The 5,682-nt window shown below is 52.1% G+C and overlaps 1 long non-coding RNA gene across 1 annotated transcript in view; it reads left to right on the forward strand.

Annotated features, from left to right (window-relative positions):
- The window catches only part of LOC122100017, a 6,354-nt gene extending 672 nt beyond the window's left edge, over window positions 1–5,682 (forward strand). Inside the window, exons 2-3 of the long non-coding RNA XR_006146067.1 lie at window positions 4,709–4,854; window positions 4,973–5,682. This is a non-coding gene — a long non-coding RNA (uncharacterized LOC122100017). The remainder of the gene's footprint in view (window positions 1–4,708; window positions 4,855–4,972) is intronic.

Below are 5,682 nucleotides of genomic sequence, written 5' to 3' on the forward strand. Positions count from 1 at the left end.
GACCATGCAGCCATCAGTTTGGTTCTTGCTCTGGCTTCTGGGCAGGAGGAGGAAGAGGGGAAGAGCAGCCACCATGCCACAGACAAGGGGAAACCGAGTGAGCACTTAGGAAGGGGCTTGGCCTCCAGCACTTGGAGAAGGTTGCAGCCTGTGCCAGCCAGAATCAGACAAGAGCACGGCCTGTCCCCAGGGCAGCAGGGGACAGGCCTACAGGTTCTTGGAAGCTCCAGGAATCCAAGCACTTGCTGTGGCTGTGAGTCCAAGTTGGGAGGGAGGGTTGGCACTCAAGGAGGTGGGAGAGGGGGGACAGCAAGAGCCCCTCCCATTTGCTAAGGCTGTGGGTGTGGGCGAACCACAGCCTCAAACAATGGGGACAGGGCTGTGGGGGTTTCAGAGACTGGGTGGTGTGCGTGAGCGCCCAGGCTCAACCGGTTGCAAATCCAACCACAGAGTTTTAAATGTTCTCCAAAATGTGACCGGAAGTCCCCGCCTGGAAGTTACCTGGCCCCGAGGCTTTGCCAAACCCCCGCCCAGCATGGCATTTGGTACCTGAGTTTCTATTCATCAGGACCATAAAGGAGGGAGGGACGGGCAAGGCCACCCTGGCAGCCCGGACGAGAGATTATGGGGTGAAGCGAGTGACTCACCAGGCCCTCCGCGGGAGCACATTCCTGCAAAGGTGCCCAGGTTGGGGACACCCCCACCAGACCCAAAGCCTGGGAGCCGCCAGCACCTGACAGGGGTGGATAGGAAGTACTAGCCTGCCCCGGAGGCAGGTGTGAATCGGGAGAGGGTATGTGCCAGCACACGCAGCCCCTGGGTTCAAGAAGACGGGACACCCGTGTTCCTGCGTGTGTCCCTGCGTGTCAACATCTGACCCTTGTATTTCTTTGAGGCCACAACTGATTGTGAGGGAGTCTGAACAAACAACGAAGCAAAACTGAAAGTGGATGCTTGAATGTGTCTGTTTTCTACGTGTACGCACACGGATATTAAGCGACTATATACCTGTGAAGTTTTGTTGTTGTTATTGTTGTCGTTTTACAAAATCACCAAAACCAGCCTTACTCCAAACCTACCAAATCGCAGTCCTTTTTGCCGGGGAAGGTGCCACAAATTGCTCTTCCTGTCTAGAGATAGAGACGCCCACGTGTTGCAGTCTTCACAAATGATAGTACTCCAGGACTGGTTCCTCTTAATTCCTTCCAACGTGGGCTGGCCTGGTGGGAGGTTTGCAGATTTCCACTTTTATCTAAGCGTCCTAACCTTCTCACAGACTCCTGCGCATCAGGCTCCTCTAGCATTTTAGGTGCCATCATTTTACAGACAAGGAAACTGAGGCCCAGAGAAGATTAAAAACTTCCTGTTACTGTGGAAGGAGGAACTTCCTCAGGATTAGCCACCCCCACTTACAATTTACAGTTCTTTTCAACATCTTCCTTCCTCCCTCCCTCCCTCTTTCCCTTCCTCCTTCCCTCCCTTTCTTTTGTAATCCTGAGAGCTGGAATCATGGGGCGCCCTACCACTCCTGGCCCTGTTTTCTCCTTTTCTAAGGAGGCCCTGTCCTCCGACCCCACTTTTACTCCAAGCCTCCTGCTGTGACTCCTCTCAGAGTGCTCAGTGCCCACCCCCTGGGGTTGATGGAAGGAGCTGGGGGGAGGGGGGTGGACTCTCAGGACCAGGAAACACATGACACTGTTGTGTAAACTGGAAAATCTGGACCTGAGTAGGTCCCACCAAGGATATGACCTTTTCACTTGTGTGTGTGTGTAAGCACTGGTCCTAGGGCTTGAACTCAGAGCCTGGGTGAAGTCCCTGAGCTTTTTCTACTCCTGGCTGGTGCTCTCCCTTTTGTGCCATAGCTCCACTTCTGACTTTTTTACCAGGTTATTGGAGATTAGAATCTCACAGACTTTCCTGCCCAGACTGGCAATGAGCCTCCATCCTCAGATCTCAGCCTCCTGATAATATTTGATTTTTAAAAAATCAAGGCTTCCATTGGGAATCCAGTCAATGAAGCGGGGAGGAGCACAGGAAACAGGGTGACCGAGCTCAGAGCTGGCAGGAAGGGCTGGGCTGGACGTGGGGAGTCACGGAGAACTGTCTGCGCGACACTGACCTGCTTGGCGCAGGTTGAAAACCCCAGCAGGCAGCTCAGCACGGGGTTCCTGGCCTAGAGAGAGAAGAAAGACTCAAAACACCAACCGAGGGAGCGTCCGGTCCCGGCGCCACGGAGATGGTCTATTTCAGACAGTTGAATTCATTCTTCTGCTGCTTCTCACAGATAATAAATGTTTACTGAGCCCCTGTGGACATAGAGAGCCCAGGTACAGGGCTGGCCACACACGGAGGCCTAGGGCAGGCTGGGAGACTGTGCCCCGGATCTTCACGAAGTCCACCCACAGAATGGCATCAGCCAGGCCTCTCTCCGGACATCTATCTGCCCAGCCCTGCCTCCTCCTCCTCCCCCATCCTCCCTGTTCCCACCCTTTATCTCCCTATACAAAAAGCTCTTTTCTCTTTGGAAACAATACCCTCCCACAGTGGACTACACAATCCAGAGCCCAGATCAGCACCAAAAACCCAGTTCCTCTTTCCTCCCAGTTCACCAAACTTCTCCGAGGTAAACTACTTCAGGCTGCACCACCTCGGGAGGGGGGCCGGGGGCGCGAGGGGGGCCGGGGGCGCGGCTGTCTCCTTAGCTCACCAGGAAGCTTCTGGAAGGCTGGGCCAAGTCTTTCACTCCAAATGAATGAGAAGTTGGCTTTTGAAATATCTAAGCAATTGTTATAAAACAATATAATCATTCTCACCACATAAAACAATTCTGGCGGACAAAAGGAAACTTCTGGAGACAGTGGATACTCGAATTGTCCTGATGGGGTGATCTAAGTCTGAGCTCACCAAATTATATGTAGGTGTGTGTGTGTGTGTGTGTGTGTGTGTGTGTGTGAATGTGAATTATACCTTAATAAGACTTGGGCATCGCGGGGGGGGGGGGGTCAGGGCTGGGAAGGTGGCTCAGTGGTAGAGCGCTTGCCTAGCATACATGAAGCCCTGGGTTCAATTCCTCAGCACCACATAAACAGAAGTGGCGCTGTAGCTCAAGTGGTAGAGCTGAAGAGCTAAGGGGGTGGGGAGAATTCAGCTTGCTCAAGGAGAAGGAAAAATGGCAAAATTGGTAAAGAAATTTGATAGGGAAGGGGCTGGGAAGGTGGCTCAGTGGTAGAGCACTTGCCTTGCATGCTCGAGGCCCTAGGTTCGGTTCCTCAGCATCACATAAGAAAAGCCGGAAGTGGGGCTGTGGCTCAAGTGGTAGAGCGCTAGCCTTGAGCTGAAGAGCTGAGGGACAGCGCCCCGGCCCAGAGTTCAGGCCCCACGACCGGATCCAAAAAAAAAAGAAATTTGATAGGTAAGGACTAAAGGAAAAATACAAAAACCATCCATAATTCTAACAAGCAGAAATAAAGTTCTTTATTTTTTCCTTAGCTTTTTCTACTCAAGGCTGGTGTTCTACCACTTGAGCCACAGCTGCACTTCTGGTTTTTAGCTGGTTAGAGAGAAAAGTTTTAAGAGACTTTCCTACCCAGGCTGGTTTTGAACTGCAATCCTCAGATCTCAGCCTCTTGAGCAGGCCAAGATTACAGGTGTGCGCCACTAGTGGGCTTTTCAGTGGCTGTGACAGGGACCCAGCCCTCTGGGCCTTGTTCCTCAGCTGCCAGTGGCCCATCTGGACTCAGTTTCCGCTCCTTTCCCTCCTGCCCAAGTTCAGCCAAAGAAGGCATTAAGTCAGGAGAAATTGGGTGAGTGAAACTCCATTGTTTGCTTATTTGTCTAAGGTTTTCCCTTTCCTGAAAAGCAGCTAACTTTAGGATTCAAAAAGAATAGGAAGAAGGGGGAGGAGGAAACCAACAGAGCAGAGCAGAGCAGAGGAGTTGAGGCTTGGCGTCAATCTGATTGTTTGATCGAGCTACACCTGAATGTGGACTTGCTTAGCGCTTGCTGCTATATATGCCGATATATCTACATTTTGTTGAATGTGGGTTGAGTATTCTGTCACGATTTTTTAAAAAAAGGAAAGAGAAAAATACCTCCCAGATTCATATTTTCTCTCTCCCTCCCTCCCTCCTTCCCCCTCCCCTCGTCGATATCAGTGAGTCTCAGAGCCAGTTTGGGTTTCCACTATTGATTTCATACTCCTCTTTGGAGGATGCGTCTTGCTGCAGGAGAAGGAATGTTTTTAAACAGTCGGCGCTCCAGGCTCCCCGGCACCCCCAAATAGACGCGCCACATATGTTCCCAGGGCTCCGCAGACACTGTGCTGTCATCTGGCTTCTGTCCTGAAACACAGCCATCCTCCAGGGGGAGGGAGCCATCCCTGGAAGGTTCTAGAAGAGTGGGCAACAGGAAGCTGCTAAGGTCCGGCCACTCTTCAGCACGAACCATGGGTAAAGGATAGGAGAGATTTAGGGTCAGGTCTGGCTCTGCGGGGAATCTGGAGATTGAGCAGGCCACTTGAGGCCCCCCTGAGCATGGGCAGAGTTAGGGTTAGGGTTAGGTCTACCTCTGACACTGCAGAGGCCGCGTGAGGGGCTGTGGAAGGCTGGGTGAGGCCAGGCGCGGTGGCTCAGCCGCAGGAATGGCACAGGTAGGATCTTCTTGGTCCAGGCCAGCCCGAGTGAAAGCATGCGGTGTGTGTATTGTATAGGTCACAGAGGATACGTGGGAAGCTCTTCACAGCATCTGCCTCGGGTTCTGACGTGAATTCTGCTATTATCGAGAGAAGAGAACCGAGTCAGAAACTCGGAGGCCCTGCCGGAGTCTAGCCTGGGCCGGTTTGGAAGTGAACCCTAGGTATTTGCCCAGGGGAGGCCTTGCTCTGGACTAAGTGCCCAGCCCTTCCTTCTAGTGACATCTAGAGCCCTCCATGGTGGCCACTGGTGTGTGTCTAACCTTCCACTTCTCATTTTAGAATTTTCCATTCTTAAGGATCAGCTCCCAGAAGAATCCACCAAGACTCCTGAGATCTCCTGGGGTCCCAAGAGAGAGGGCTGAGGAGGGACCCAGAATCCTTGGGAAGTCAATCATTCTGAGTCCCCAGGACCCAGAAGCCTATAGGAAAGTGAGCTCCACCCTCTGGGCAACCCACAAGCTGGAATGAAGATGCTCAAGGCTCTGAAAGATCCCATCATCCTCATAAAAACATGAAAGCCACTGGGCCCAAGGCCGGGGGCTCACTCCCCAGGCCAGGCCAGGCCTGGAGTCTCCAGCAGAATGCTGCCCACAGGGGCCCAGTTGCTGAAGGCAGCTCCGCCCCTGCAGAGCCAGTCATCCAATCAAGACAGGTGGCAGGGGGTGATGTCACGGGCTGTGAGCCAGTCAGAGGAGAGGCCTGGGGAGGTCTGCCTTATATATATCCTATGTGTACTTTATGATGTATATCCAAGTACTCTGTTGACTGGGACTTAGATAAATATTACACGTATGGTCATATACACAGAGTACACCTATTTAGAGTAGCTGTTCTAATGGCTCATGACTGTGATCTGCGTTTTTCTGATGATTCATCTTACCAAGTACATTTTCTTGTATTTGTTAGCCATTTGTATCTTCTTTGGAGAAATCTCTCTCTCTCTCTCTCTCTCTCTCATCCTCTCATCTACTTACCTACCTACCAACACA

This window comes from Dipodomys spectabilis, unplaced genomic scaffold (assembly GCF_019054845.1).
Source record: "Dipodomys spectabilis isolate Male_0828 unplaced genomic scaffold, ASM1905484v1 ptg000552l, whole genome shotgun sequence".
Taxonomy (NCBI): domain Eukaryota; kingdom Metazoa; phylum Chordata; class Mammalia; order Rodentia; family Heteromyidae; genus Dipodomys; species Dipodomys spectabilis.